This window comes from Schistocerca americana, chromosome X (genome assembly GCF_021461395.2).
Source record: "Schistocerca americana isolate TAMUIC-IGC-003095 chromosome X, iqSchAmer2.1, whole genome shotgun sequence".
Classification (NCBI taxonomy): domain Eukaryota; kingdom Metazoa; phylum Arthropoda; class Insecta; order Orthoptera; family Acrididae; genus Schistocerca; species Schistocerca americana.
Window position 1 is genome coordinate 769,267,734 of NC_060130.1, and position 15,195 is coordinate 769,282,928.

General features: G+C 42.2%; 1 protein-coding gene across 2 annotated transcripts in view; it reads right to left on the reverse strand.

The window, feature by feature from the left end:
* Positions 1 to 15,195, reverse strand: part of LOC124556736 (flocculation protein FLO11) — a 194,034-nt gene that overhangs the window by 45,772 nt on the left and 133,067 nt on the right. Inside the window, exon 1 of one of the 2 annotated variants that reach the window (XM_047130735.1) lies at positions 9,541 to 9,687. The exons of the other annotated variant lie outside the window; for it this stretch is intronic. The gene's annotated coding sequence lies outside the window, so the exon portion shown is untranslated. Of the gene's footprint in view, positions 1 to 9,540; positions 9,688 to 15,195 lie in introns of those variants that run through there. 2 annotated transcript variants of the gene reach the window in all.

Below are 15,195 nucleotides of genomic sequence, written 5' to 3' on the forward strand. Positions count from 1 at the left end.
GTCCCCTAGAACTTAGAACTACTTAAACCTAACTAACCTAAGGACATCACACCCGTCCATGCCCGAGGCAGGATTCGAACCTGCGACCGTAGCGGTCACGCGGTTCCAAACTGACGCGCTTAGAACCGCACGGCCACACCGGCCGGCAATTCATCAGTACATTGTATAGATTCGTGGCGTAATAGAAGGGGCATCAGAATTTAATTCTTTATTGATGTCGAGTGTAGAAGATTCCACAGTCAATATCGAGGTCATTACAGACGGCAAATAAGCTCAATGTGGCAAAGATGCCGAAATAAATTGTCCGTGAATTACCTGAAAAAACCACATCGGCAGTCACCTAAGGTGACTGCCGAAAATTTAAATCGTGGTGCCCGTATTGGGATCCGTATCCTACTTCTTCCGAACTCGAGCAGCTCACTGGGTTCCAGATACCGTGCCGGCGTGTCAATGATTCATCTCGCTTACTGTGTCAAGCGAGGAACTCCAGCTGTAATACTATGGCCTAGAAGCGCCTAAACCAAGTCTCAGTCTCGTTATCTTTCTGCAGACTTTCAGCTGTTTACACAGACTATTCCAACAGAAATGAGGAATGATCCCTTGCGCAAGAGTGAGGCCGGTTTGTGTGTCGTCCTTGAGAAACTGAACATTTTTCCTGTCTTTAATGATGTAGTTTTTGATTTAGTGACAAATTCAGAACTGAAATATGAATGATTTACAGAGGACGGTTGCGGATAGGATGAAGGGTATACTATGACACACGTTGCTATTTACTGACGTCGCTGGAGATATAGACTCATATCACACTAAGTACCTGAAAAATTCATGCTGGCTGTTCATCGTGTTGCGCATGTTTATGAAAGCTTGATTCTGTATTCAGGATGTCATAACCAGACTCATCTCCTACTCTGGTTTAGAGAAGCGTGGGAGCTGATGTTCTTCCAACCACACTTAGTGTGATTTTGTCGTGGGCAGTGTGTGACGCAGACATTGATGAGTGCACAGTTGGACATCGATGGTCGAATCCCTGCCACACCACAAAGGTAGAGAGAGTGAAATGGCTTATAGTTTGAAACTGAATTCGTATTTTGAACGTCTTGGAATTACAGGCCGGCCATCCTATATAGGTTTTCCATGATTTTCCCAGATCACTTTAGGCAAATGCTGGGGTGGTTCCTTAAGGGAGTCATTGTCTTTTTCTTCCTCGTGATTGTGCAACTGAACCCGTGCTCGCTCTCTACTTACCTCGGCGACAATAGGACGTGAAATCTTAACCTTTCTTCGTTTCCATGCAAAGTGATCGAAGGGTAAATTTGCGCGAGTGAGCGAAATCAATATGTTCTAAAGCTGCCATGAGCGGAAATAAAAAGTTTAAGCGAACTCAAGGGCTGTTTTGAGGTGTTTCTGGGATACTGCTTCGACTCAAGGGCCAGGGATATTGAGGAACCAGTTGACAAGTGACCAGAAACTACGTTTCCATGGCGACAATCTTCCGAACGAGTATGCCAAGGAAAGGGTTATATTACTGCGCTACGAACAAGTCTTGAACGTTTTAAGCATCACGTAGTCGTCGTTATCTTCTTGGGATGTAGTATCATAAGACTGTTGGATGAATGGTAAGAGTGTTGGTCGCTGTAGAGAGGTAAGCAATCGGCATGGATCGCGATCGCCGAAGATAACCTATGGCACCCCTAATTAACCTATGTCACTACTCACATCAAGTTCATTGTCCGTCGCGCAGACCTATAACGTTCCAAAGGCAATGGTGAAAGATAACACTGAATCTTAGACGTGTCAGGGTACCATAAGCACACGAGTACAACCAATATAATGCACGTCAGCGTTGGTCGCGTTGACTGACAAGATCCGCTTATTATTGGTTGCAGTGACGGTCATATGCACGTATTTCCCTCATACTCTTTGGATAGCCATACAAGACAGATGGATGGTGTGATGGTGTGGTGTGTCCTGATCATTACCAATGTTAGCTAATACGAACTGTTGACATTCCGAACAACAAATACTAGGAGGGTCAGTCAGAAAGTAAAATCTCCTACTTTTTATTTTACCATCTAAATCCATAGTTTTTTTCCGCCTTGAAATAAGAGGCTGTATGCCCGCGCGGTAAAAATTATGTTTCTGCTTCCTCAGCCAAAGGTGTACAGAATTTTTCTAGGACTCTGCATCTTTAAAGTGATACCCCGATGAACTTCTCTGAGCGGACCGAACAGTTGGAAGTTTGATGACACAAGGTCAGTGCTGTATGTTGGAAGAGGCAGGCCTCTCTACCCAATGTTTACAATTTGGCCAGTATTGAAGCGACTGGCGTGTGGTTTTGCACTATCGTGCAAAAGAACAACATCCGCTGTAACGTTAGATGGGAGAACTCGCTGAAGGCGTGCTTCCAACTTCTTGAGAGTTTTGACGTATCACAGTTTATTGTGCACCCTATCGCATTGCATTCGCTGGCCGATCGCTCCATGTTGCACCACCTAACTTTCAGCTTCTCCACAGAGTGGAACCCTTTGTGTCACGGTGCTAATGCCCACCGTAGCATCTCCATACACGTTCAGCCTTCCACGAATGCAGTAAGTAATTCAGTTACAGAACACTGTCTTATATATCTTTTTCAGCTTTTCACGAATGCGATTGGGCTTTTCACTTTCTGCAGTACGTAATTCAGTTACAGAACACTGCCTTATGGATACGTCAATGACAGCTAGTTTTTAAACTTACACAGTTCTGCCGTCTGTTGATGTAGGATGCAGGTAATGGTGACCTATATAATGTTTGCGGAAGTGCGCCAAATTCATGATTCTTAAATTACTAACTTAATGAAGGAGAAGACGACAGGAGGCACTGCTTTCTGACTAGCCATTGTAAATTTGTGAAGTTGTAGAGACCAGAATCATTCACTTCTCGAAGTACGCTGACGTTTTAAAATTATCATCTCCTTATCATCTCATTCATATTTTCGAAGCCTGCATGACAAATATTATTTCTTCCCTAGCTTTCCTGGCACAGTAAGCTCTAGCCGGCCGAAGTGGCCGTGCGGTTAACGGCGCTGCAGTCTGGAACCGCAAGACCGCTACGGTCGCAGGTTCGAATCCTGCCTCGGGCATGGATGTTTGTGATGTCCTTAGGTTAGTTAGGTTTAACTAGTTCTAAGTTCTAGGGGACTAATGACCTCAGCAGTTGAGTCCCATAGTGCTCAGAGCCATTTGAACCAGTAAGCTCTAACATATTAGAAATCGGTTGTCTGAAGTCATTTAGCAGCTAATATGCAAATGTCTTGTTGATTTCAGTAGCAGAGAACTGCTGATTAGTATTTTTAAGTAATGAAATACGGACGACTGCAGCAGCCTCGGTGCAAAGAAGGCTTCTTTGCAGATCGGAGTGACATCATAAAATACAGCATTTTTGCAGGAATGTAGTTGTTCTTAACCTGAAGCCCCAATAGCTTCCGTCATTACCATTAGTAGCGCATGTTATATCTTTTGTTTTTGTCAAACGAAGTATTCAAAGATTTAAAATTATTTTGTCCAGTAGTGGATCAATGGAAAAGTACCGAGCGAGATGACTCAATGGTAAGGCACGGAACTTGCATTCGGAGGAATGGCGGTTCAATCCCACTTTAAGCCACCCAGATTTGGGTTTTCTGTGGTTTCCCTATATAGCTTAAGGCAAATGCCAGGACATTTTCTTTGAAAAGCACACAGCCGATTTACTTCGCCATCTTCCTGAATACGAGCGTGTCGACAGGGCGTTAAACCCTAATCTTCCTTCCGTCTTCCGTTTTCAAAAATGGCTCTGAGCACTATGGGACTTAACATCTATGGTCATCAGTCCCCTAGAACTTAGGACTACTTAAACCTAACTAACCTAAGGACATCACACAACATCCAGTCATCACGAGGCAGAGAAAATCCCTGACCCCGCCGGGAATCGAAACCGGGAACCCGGGCGCGGGAAGCGAGAACGCTACCGCACGACCACGAGCTGCGGGCCTTCCGTTTTCAAAAGAAAAATATCATCTTTTAACTACATCACTGTCAGATTCTCCACTGAATAATATTACAGCCATTTATATGGGACGAAAGAAAGTTACGATAAATAAATACGGAACACCATTTCCTAATGGAACGGAAAACATAGGCGAAATGTTGTATTCCTCACATGAGCTCAGATTATATACACGATCCAAGTATGGTTTTATTTATTTATTTACTTTTAAAGGCGGTCTTCGGCAAGAGTGATTGTTGTTATTGATGAGTGCTATGTTTCAAAAACATGCGAAATGATATAGGAAACAGGGCGTGACATGGAAACGTTCAAGGGGGCAACCACTCGGAACGCTTAGGAGGCTTAGGATTTTTATCCGTGAACAGAGTGACATTTTTACTATAGTAACCACTCAATCGTGCAATCCGAGTTTTTTCGTTCTTATAATAAATTATGACTCCATAAAATAGTAACCTCAAAGAAATTAAATTCATACACAAAAGTTCAAGTTTCATCGACAAGTCCACAAACGCTATGACAGTGAAGCTTTTGTTTGAAATTTCAATTTTTACTGAATGATTCTTTGTACCTAAGATTGTAGGAACACCATATTAGTTAACTGAGTTGCTTACCAGAAAAGGATAGCTGTCTGCGTACTTGCACGTCATTTTCTGCACAAATACAGTATATACATGGTTAACTAGGAGAAAAGTAAAGTTCGTTATTTAATCACGCTGTGACCAATGACTGTAGCGTGCTGCAGATTTAGGAACCATCAATTGGTTATCCTAACGATTGAAAGACATCATTTTTAAAATTCTGCCCTCCGCTTTTCCATTTTTGTATAAAACAAGAATTATCTGGCAATTATAAACCAAAGTGTCAAATGAAATCAATATAGACTAACTCGTGTTCCGGAAAAAAAGACACAAATATTTAATTAAAATTCTCCAAACATCAACAGAATTTCTATTTGATTCACGTATGGAAACTACTGTTTTTCAACAGATGTGAAAGTTATTTTATCTCCGTGTAATAATTTCCTGGAGAATTATCGCCAAAACTTCAATTTGCAAAATTTCAAAACATAGGTATTAATTTTCGTTCCTGCGCCACTAAATAAGTCCTGCAAATATCATTAAAATCCGAGAAAAACATCAGAATCATGGAAAAATTAACAACGATTCATTAAGTTCTCCGTCAAAGTTGTACTTCTTCCTTTTCATCGCTTGTACTTCACCTTTAACCAACGCATATAAACGCTGAGAGTACACTCTTTAGTACGTAATGTACCACATATAATTTACCTACCTATATTTTATCGTCAAAAAAATGAAGTTGCTGAAGTCTTCACACGTGCAACAAAAGTTCAAAATAACAAAATATAGAGACGATTCAAAGAAGAGCATTTTGATCCGTGAGTTGTTTGTCTAGTTAGCGTCATATAAAGGCTCAGTAATACACGGGTGAAGATGTCAAAGGAATGACTAGTGCGTTATGTAAAGGTTTTCTCTTTAGTTACTGGAATGTGCATTTCAAGACGCATAGAGATATGTATTACTTCCTCCCGTACACATCTCGCGTAATGGCTGTGACAGTATACTGGAAAAATTCGACTCTATATAAGTAAGCGACAAAAGCTGTTTTTCCCATGCGTCAACTTCGAATGGAACAGGAACCCGGTAAAATGAAGCGGGCAGATAGTTCACCCTCTTCTACGCGTTGTATGATGACGTAAGATGGAAATATAGATTCACAATTAAGTGGAACATCTGATCTGTGGAGGATACGCTCCGGGAAAAATTATAACTGAGACTTAATACCAGACTCAAAGACACATTTATGCATGGTAGCGCTACTTGCTATCAGTAAAATGAATAGGAAGAATGCTTTTCAAAAACGGATAAGTATAACTCAAAGAAATGTGTACATATATTGTATAAAAATGTAAAATTGTACTTTGTAAGATATGTCTCACGCACATTCTGCTATTTTAAATCGAATAAAGCTAGTAACACCGGAAAATATTACAAAATGCAAACGTGGAGGACACCAAAGCACAACGAAACGCATGCTCCAGCACACGCTGCGCCAAACTTCCAGTACACAAGATAAACTCCTTTATGCAACGGAAACGCACTTACGTAGCAAAATGTTGGCGTAAATATATGGCATTTTAATTACTATATACTTTTTATTTGTGTATTTTTGATGGTACTGAGACGAGGATATGAATAACAAAAAGCAAAAAATTGACAGTTTTACTTTTACTTCGTAACATTTATCATAAAAAAGTTATCTATAGTCTGAGAGTCCTCGGTTAATTTATTTTCTTTGTGATGACGCACAGTGAGTATTGATTTAGGGCACCAGCCGCATCGTATTATTAACAAAGTTGCTAGAACATTCCCCAGTTCGGAAAACACAGTAAGCTGTGTGTTATCCGATAACTGACCGGTCGATCAGTTCAAAGATGGGAGAAAGACAAAGGGATACCACATCCAATAGTAACATGCCTAGTAAAACACCACGGTATTCAACTAACTTTCGATCTGACGACAGCTTTACCTTGTACAGGACATCCAAATTCCTCCGTATTTCTAGTTTTTCGTCAGACAGTTACAGAGGCATCCAACGCCAAATGGTAGATGCAATGAATGGAAAATATGGGGATAAGTGAGAGAGGGACTTGGACACCGAGGGTTCTACACAAACTTAATTATGTATATAGATCGTTCATCCGTCCTGGAAATCGAGAATTTCTATGATTATCACCACTTAACAAATGACGATGGCTAAAATGACAGTGCCCAATACGAAACCTCACGACGAGCAGGCCGAGACGAGGGCGGCCAAGCCGTTGGGAGAGGGGTAATTACTTGGATCTTGTTCCCGTGAAGAGAAGAGCAGTGGTGATGCCAAAGTGACGCCATCTGCCGACGGACGGCAACGCGGAGATTATCCGAAGGAACGGAAGAGCTATCAGGCCGGGGTAGGTGAAATGCAGCCTTGGCAACAGGGTCAGCAGCCTCATTTCCTGTCAGCCCGGCGAGTAACAACGCTAAAAGATGTTTACGGCATGTTATATTCATGGGAAATAACAGAGGAATGTGTCTTCATTTGTTTGTTGGATTCTGTAGGTGATTCGGAACAGCAAAGAGCTTGCTGTAGAAGAGATGTGTTTCACAGTAGCGAAGATGACAAAGTGCACGAATATCTTAAGGCGGGAATTTAAGGAGATGGAACCTGGATAAACTGAAAGAACCAGAGGTTGTAGAGAGTTTCAGGGAGAGCATAAGGGAACAATTGACAGGAATGGAGGAAAGAAATACAGTAGAAGAAGAATGGGTAGCTTTGAGGGATGAAACAGTGAAGGCAGCAGAGGATCAATAGGTAAAAAGACGAGGGCTAGTAGAAACCCTTGGGTAACAGAAGAAATATTGAATTTAATTGATGAAAGGAGAAAATATAAAAATGCAGTAAATGAAGCACGCAAAAAGGAATACAAAAGTCTCAAAAATGATATCGACAGGCAGTGCAAAATGGCTAAGCAGGGATGGGTAGAGGACAAATGCAAGGATGTAGAGGCTTATCTCACGAGGTGTAAGATAGATACTGCCTACAGGAAAATTAAAGAGACCTTTGGAGAAAGGAGAACCACTTGCATGAATATCAAGAGCTTTGATGGAAACCCAGTTCTAAGCAAAGAAGGGAAAGCAGAAAGGTGGAAGGAGTATACAGAGGGTTTATACAAGGGCGATGTACTAGAAGACAGTATTATGGAAATGGAAGAGGATGTAGATGAAGATGAAATGGGAGATACGATACTGCGTGAAGAGTTTGACAGAGCACTGAAAGACCTGAGTCGAAACAAGGCCCCCGGAGTAGACAACATTCCATTAGAACTACTGACAGCCTTGGGAGAGCCAGTCCTGACAAAACTCTACCATCTGGTGAGCAAGATGTATGAGACAGGCGAAATACCCTCAGACTTCAAGAAGAATATAATAATTCCAATCCCAAAGAAAGCAGGTGTTGACAGATGTGAAAATTACCGAACTATCAGTTTAATAAGTCACAGCTGCAAAATACTAACGCGAATTCTTTACAGACGAATGGAAAAACTGAGAGAAGCCGACATCGGGGAAGATCAGTTTGGATTCCGTAGAAATGTTGGAACACGTGAGGCAATACTGACCCTACGACTTATCTTAGAAGAAAGATTAAGGAAAGGCAAACCTACTTTTCTCGCATTTGTAGACTTAGAGAAAGCTTTTGACAATGTTAATTGGAATGCTCTCTTTCAAACTCTGAAGGTGGCAGGGGTAAAATACAGGGAGCGAAAGGCTATTTACAATTTGTACAGAAACCAAATGGCAGTTATAAGAGTCGAGAGGCATGAAAGGGAAGCAGTGACTGGGAAGGGAGGGAGACGGGGTTGTAGCCTGTCCCCGATTTTATTCAATCTGTATATTGAGCAAGCAATAAAGGAAACAAAAGAAAAGTTCGGAGTAGGCATTAAAATCCATGGAGAAGAAATAAAAACTTTGAGGTTCGCCGATGACATTGTAATTCTGTCAGACAGAGCAAAGGACTTGGAAGAGTAGTTGAACGGAATGGACAGTGTCTTGAAAGGAGTGTATAAGATGAACATCAACAAAAGCAAAACGAGCACAATAGAATGTAGTCGAATTAAGTCGGGTGATGCTGAGGGAATTAGATTAGGAAATGAGACACTTAAAGTAGTAAAGGAGTTTTGCTATTTGAGGAGCAAAATAACTGATGATGGTCGAAGTAGAGAGGATATAAAATGTAGACTGGCAATGGCAAGGAAAGCGTTTCTGAAGAAGAAAAATTTGTTAACATCGAGTATAGATTTAAACGTCAGGAAGTCGTTCCTGAAAGTAGCCATGTTGGAAGTGAAACATGGACGATAAATAGTTTAGACAAGAAGAGAATAGAAGCTTTCGAAATGTGGTGCTATAGAAGAATGCTGAAGATTAGATGGGTAGATCACGTAACTAATGAGGAGGTATTGAGTAGAACTGGGGAGAAGAGGAGCTTGTGGCACAACTTGACTAGAAGAAGGGATCGGTTGGTAGGACATGTTCTGAGACATCGAGGGATCACCAATTTAGTATTGGAGGGCAGCGTGGAGGGTAAAAATTGTAGAGGGGGACCAAGAGATGAATACACTAAGCAGATTCAGAAGGATGTAGGCTGCAGTAGGTACTGGGAGATGAAGAAGCTTGCACAGGATAGAGTAGCATGGAGAGCTGCATCAAACCAGTCTTAGGACTGAAAACCACAACAACAACAACAACAACATGAATTTTAGAGGCCATGTTTTCTGGAATGGCCAGTAAGGAAACCTTATACAAAGATTCATATTATGGGGCTGATCGTTAATTTATTGAAAGCATAGTTGCTAAATCATCGGTTACTGAAAAACGCAGTTTCCTCGTCTGTTAAGGAGACTTAACGGTTACGATGACAATAGACTGTTAGTTGAGAAGCGAGTAAGGGACTGCGCGTTACCACACTGGAGCCTGTGGCGCTGAATGGCAGTAGGTTACACTCTCGCTGGATGGCAGCCGGCGCCAGTCGGCGACGTCAGGCGCCGCACATCTGCAGCGCCTCGGCACGTGCGAGCCGACCTGCCACGTTGCACTGGCCACACTGCTTGCTTGGTTGCACGTCGCACGCTTTCGATTGCCGGCCTTCGGCCTTGGGAGCGGCACTCTGCAGCGAGGTCGCCGGCGACTTGCCAGCCAGCTCTGCTCGCAGCCCTGGTTTTTTATTCACAGCTGCGCCGACTAATGCATCATGCATCACCTGCATTAACTTCCTACCTAACGACACGCAGTTCCAGTCGTCTTTCTTTTTGGAATCGTTACCTGTATGTAATTGGTTGTGTTATTCACAATTCTTCGTAGGTGATGATTCGTTGTCACATCACATAGCAACGGCTGCTCCAAAAACTGGCACCGGGTAACAACCCGGTGTCAGTTTTTGGAGCAGCCGTTGCTATGTGATGTGACAACGAATCATCACCTACGAAGAATTGTGAATAACACAACCAACTAGACTTCCTTTTTACTGGAGGTAGTTATGGAGGTGGTGAACAGTGAAAATCGATATAGATCGCTGATAAAATGCGGTATCGTGCCTTAGTCTCTTTGGTTGGTTGGTTGGTTGGTTGGTTTGGGGAAGACCAGACAGCGTGGTCATCGGTAGTCTCTTTGGTATTCGTTTTGATAATCAAAACAGTCTAATATGGTGTAAGACGAACGACAAAGTTAAACGTTCAGTGGACGTAGAGTTTATTAGATACGGAACAATAGCTTCTTTGGACAAAAGTGGGAAGGAATATAGAACGGGGTTCAAAGAATCATCATAGTACTTCTCTCATGTGATTCGTGGTAACTAAGAAAAATATACAGGGTGATCAAAAAGTCAGTATAAATTTGAAAACTTAATAAACCACAGAATAACGTAGATACAGAGGTAAAAACTGTCACACATGCTTGGAATGACATGGGATTTTATTAGAACAAAAAAAAAAGTTCACAAAATGTCCGACAGATGGCACTGGACAGGTGAGAAGTACGCCGATATGTTACAGAATCGCATCATCCCCAGCCTGGCTGATAAACTCCTGCTGGAACGTACGATGTTTATGCAGGATGGCGCTCCACCCCATATTGCTAGACGCGTGAAAGATCTCTTGCGCGCGTCGTTTGGTGATGATCGTGTGCTCAGCCGCCACTTTCGTCATGCTTGGCCTCCCAGGTCCCCAGACCTCAGTCCGTGCGATTTTTGGCTTTGGGTTTACCTGAAGTCACAGGTGTATCGTGATCGACCGACATCTCTAGGGATGCTGAAAGACAACACCGACGCCAATGCCTCACCATAACTCCGGACATGCTTTACAGTGCTGTTCACAACATTATTCCTCGACTACAGCTATTGTTGAGGAATGATGGTGGACATATTGAGCATTTCCTGTAAAGAACATCATCTTTGCTTTGTCTTACTTTGTTATGCTAATTATTGCTTTTCTGATCAGATGAAGCGCCATCTGTTGGACATTTTTTGAACGTTTGTATTTTTTTGATTCTAATAAAACCTCATGTCATTCCAAGCATATGTGTCAATTTGTACCTCTCTATCTGCATTATTCCGTGATTTATTCAGTTTTCAAATTTATACTGACTTTTTGATCACCCGGTACATTGCTATGGCCGGAGGTGGATTTCAACCCTGATCCTCCAGACTACGAGTCCAGTATTTTTAATTACTGCGGCACCTGTATCTGTGTAGTCTGTTGTAACAAGCGTTCAACGCGCCGAAGATATAAAATAAACAAATAAAACTAGAAAATAAAGCGAAAGTTTATGTAAAATTGACTGGCAGTGGGCAAATAAACATTTCCGTAACTCTCTTAAATAGCGTCATATACAGCGTGATTATAATTAAAGTTAAACACTCAAAACGCTGTAGAAATAACACCACTGGTCAGAATGACGTCAAATTGCAACGGAATATTGTCGCAGGAGCGTGGAAACGTATGGCAGAAGAAAAAAAATAGTGTGAAAATTGATCAATAGATGGCGCTGTATGTGTCAGAATAGGTAAATGAAAACATGACCTATTGAAGTTGGTATAAACCCGCCGGGTACACGTCTGCGACGTTCACCACGACTGTGTCAATGCAGGATCGCGCTCTGCTTGTAAAGCTGTGCACACGTTGCTCTGCAGAAGTTCCGCGAATTGACTCAACGTCAGTGGAAGCAGTGGCCACAACAATGCAGGAGGAGACGAGTGGTGGTGTGCAAACGTGTAGTGCACGGGGAATTGCCCGATCATTGGACATACCCGTGAGCGCGGTGCCTAAAATCCTACGAAACACCCTTCTTTGCTGTCCATTCAAAATTACCCATGTGCACGAGTTGCTTCGTGTTGACCTGCCAGCAAGAGAGACCTTTGCTTTAAAATTTCTTGCTCGCATGGAAGTGGACAATGATTGGCCGTGGAAGATTTTGTGGACAGACGAAGCCCACTTACAACTGACAGGATATGTCAATACACAGAATTGTCGAATATGGGCAAAGGAAAATCCACACGCAAATCAACCAGTCGCACTTCATCCTGAAAAGGTCACTGTGTGGCGTGGATTTACGGCACCATTTATCATAGAGCCATAGTTTTTCGAAGAGACAGGTGCTTCCAGTCCTGTTACCTGTACCGTCTCTGGTAAGTGCTGTGAGTGTCTTTTGCGCAACCACGCCATTCCAGCTCTCCAACAGCGTGGATGGTATCATTTTTATGCAAGATGGCGCACCTCCGCACATTGCAAATCCAGTTAAGCAGCTGCTGCAGCACCATTCCGGAAATGCTAGAATTATCACCCGCCATTTCCCTACAGCCTGGCCGTCCCAATCACCTGATCTTAATCCGCGAGACTTCTGGTTGTGGGGCGATCTGAAAGATGTTGAGTTCAGTGTTCCGATTGCAAACTTAACTGTACTGACGGCACGCATTGCGCAACACATTCTGAACGTGACCCCGGAAACAGTTCGATCAGTTGTGGAACATGCTGTTTTTCGATTTCAACTTGTTGCAGAAAACTGTGGACAGCATATTGAACATGTTTTGCGCCAGTCACACGGAAATTAATAATCCGATTTGATTTTGACTGATGCTTTTTATGCGGTTTTTGGCCTCAGGATAATTAAAAACCGATGTGAATGATGCTTTGTATGCGGTTTTTGGCCTCAGGACAATTAAAAACCGACTTTTCCCATCCGATGTGATATGACCTTGCCGTAGTGGATGGGCTTACGTAACTAACAGTATCACACCTGTACACCCATGCACACGAAGTAGTACAGTTTGTTTAACGTCAAACGTACACCTTAGGCATTATTGTATGATTCATTTGTCATTTGTAGTCGACAACTATTAAATAATGATGCTTGCAGCACCATCTATTGCTACATTTTGTAATTATTTATTTTTCTTCTGCCATACGTTTTCCCCCTTCTCTGATATCATTGCGTTGCAATTTGACGTCTTCTGACGAGTGGTGTTATTTCTACAGCGGTTTGAAAGTTTAACTTTAATTATAATCACCCCGTATTTCTCTTTAAGACTGGTGCGATCGATCTAGCAGTTTGAACAATTGAAACGATTGGTGTATTAAAGTGAAGATATATAACTGCTGTATTACAAGTATTGTATTGATATTAGTTGGAGTTTTTGGCTAGTGCTATATCGACAGAAACCACGCCCAGAGCACCTGCGTGTGAGGTGTTAAAATTCTGGGGAAGAATACCTCGATATGACCAGTCTACACCGCCTATGGTTCCTTAGAAGTGAAGAGTGAAGATTCATATCGAGGTTATCGGAGATGACTGAAGATTTCTCTAAAAAGAGCGTAGCATCTTGCAGTCCCTCGATCAAACCGATTTGATTTTGTTGTGATCGTCCTACAGACACTAAAGGAAATTTAATTACGAACGAAAATATTCACTTCTCAATATAAACTAATACAGGCTTCAGGGGCCAGAGCCAGTTGACATAATAGTTTTTTGGGTATGGTACCGCATCATACCGTTAAAAAAAAAAACTGTTACTGGAGTTCAGGCTACTGTTACATTCTGGGTCTACTGGTGACAGTTTTTTACAATATTACGCAATACAATGCCCTTACTTGTGTCATCGTGATGATGAGAGCTCTAATTCTGTTTTAATACGTCAATGTGTGTGTGTGTGTGTGTGTGTGTGTGTGTGTGTGTGTGTGCGCAAGTCATTACCGTCGCTGTGGCAGGAAGGCGCAAAGCAGTTGATTGGGTTGCTTATCTGCAGGCGCGTCGTTCGATGCTACAACATGGAGCGGATAATTTATCTCCATGTTCTGACACGCTTGCCCCTAGTGGTGTAATCTGCAACAATACCACTGCGCATATCACGAATCGAAACTTGGAGATATGTTCTATCCACTAATGTGTGTCTTTTTCGTTATGTCTTGTCGTTTTCGTGCAGTTGCCTTCTGAAATCCCAACGGTACTTATGGATAACCCTGTACTTCTCCCAACAGCCACATTCTTACGAAATCCGAAAAAGATACCCACCTTCAGTAATCCTACTGTCAGAGGAACGTTAAGCCACACAAAGAGGCTATAAAGACTATTTTAATACGTATTTCCTGGATAGCTAATTGGTAGTGTTGTTTCATCAAAGCAAGAGAGGTGGTGCAGCGTTAAGAAACTGGGCTCATGTCCGGAAAGGTGGTGGTTCAAAGCCCCTTTCGCCTCCCAGACTCAAAATCGTTTAAATCAAATGCCGGAAGGGTTCCTTTGAAATGAACATGGCCAGTTTCCTTTCCCATCCCTTCGCTATTCGATTTTAAGGTCCGTCCTTAATGACGTCGTCGACAGGACGTTAAATCCTGGTCTTCTTTCCTTTCTTTATTTTGTTGTCTCGAGTTATAGTGTGGTAACTGAATTGTGTTTCCTCACTCTTTTCGGTAAACTTGAATTTGTGTAGGTTTTTCTCAGTGCCGTCAGTTTTCAAGGAAGTTGCTGCTTAGTTTTTCTTTGTTTGCCTGTCATACGGATCTGCGTATACTTTATCAGTGCTTATTTCGCGTGCGTTTACTGACAAATAGTTTGAAGGAAGGTTGGAATTTAATGTAGCCTTAATACAAAAGGAGACTGACAGGGTGTGATTTATTTAGGTGAGGGTGAATTGTAGGTGGAGGAAAACATCGGATCTGACCTGCTGGAGGAACCGTTCTATCATCCCTGAAATGATTTATGTAAATGAAATGCAACTTAAATCAGTTTGGTTAGATCAATACGAGCACAGTGCCATAACTTTTTCACCACCTCTGCCTTCTTTAAATTGCGAGGATGGTACTTCCGCTAGTGCCTCTGCTGCCCGGAAGATTTCCGAAGACCAAATGTTACTAGACTGCGTAGCCACCCGCGGCCATTGTCAATCGGATTTCGTTGGCAAGTAGGTATTTCTAGAAATACTTCCTTAAAATTTACTGCTTGCACTTCCTTTCTGTGCAACTGCGAGTAGTCAGTAATCATTGGTGTTGCATAGTTGAATAATTTATCCAGTCGTTGCTGGGAAAGTTTCATACCGAAAGGGTTGCAGCGAATCGTTAAACGGTAATAGCGT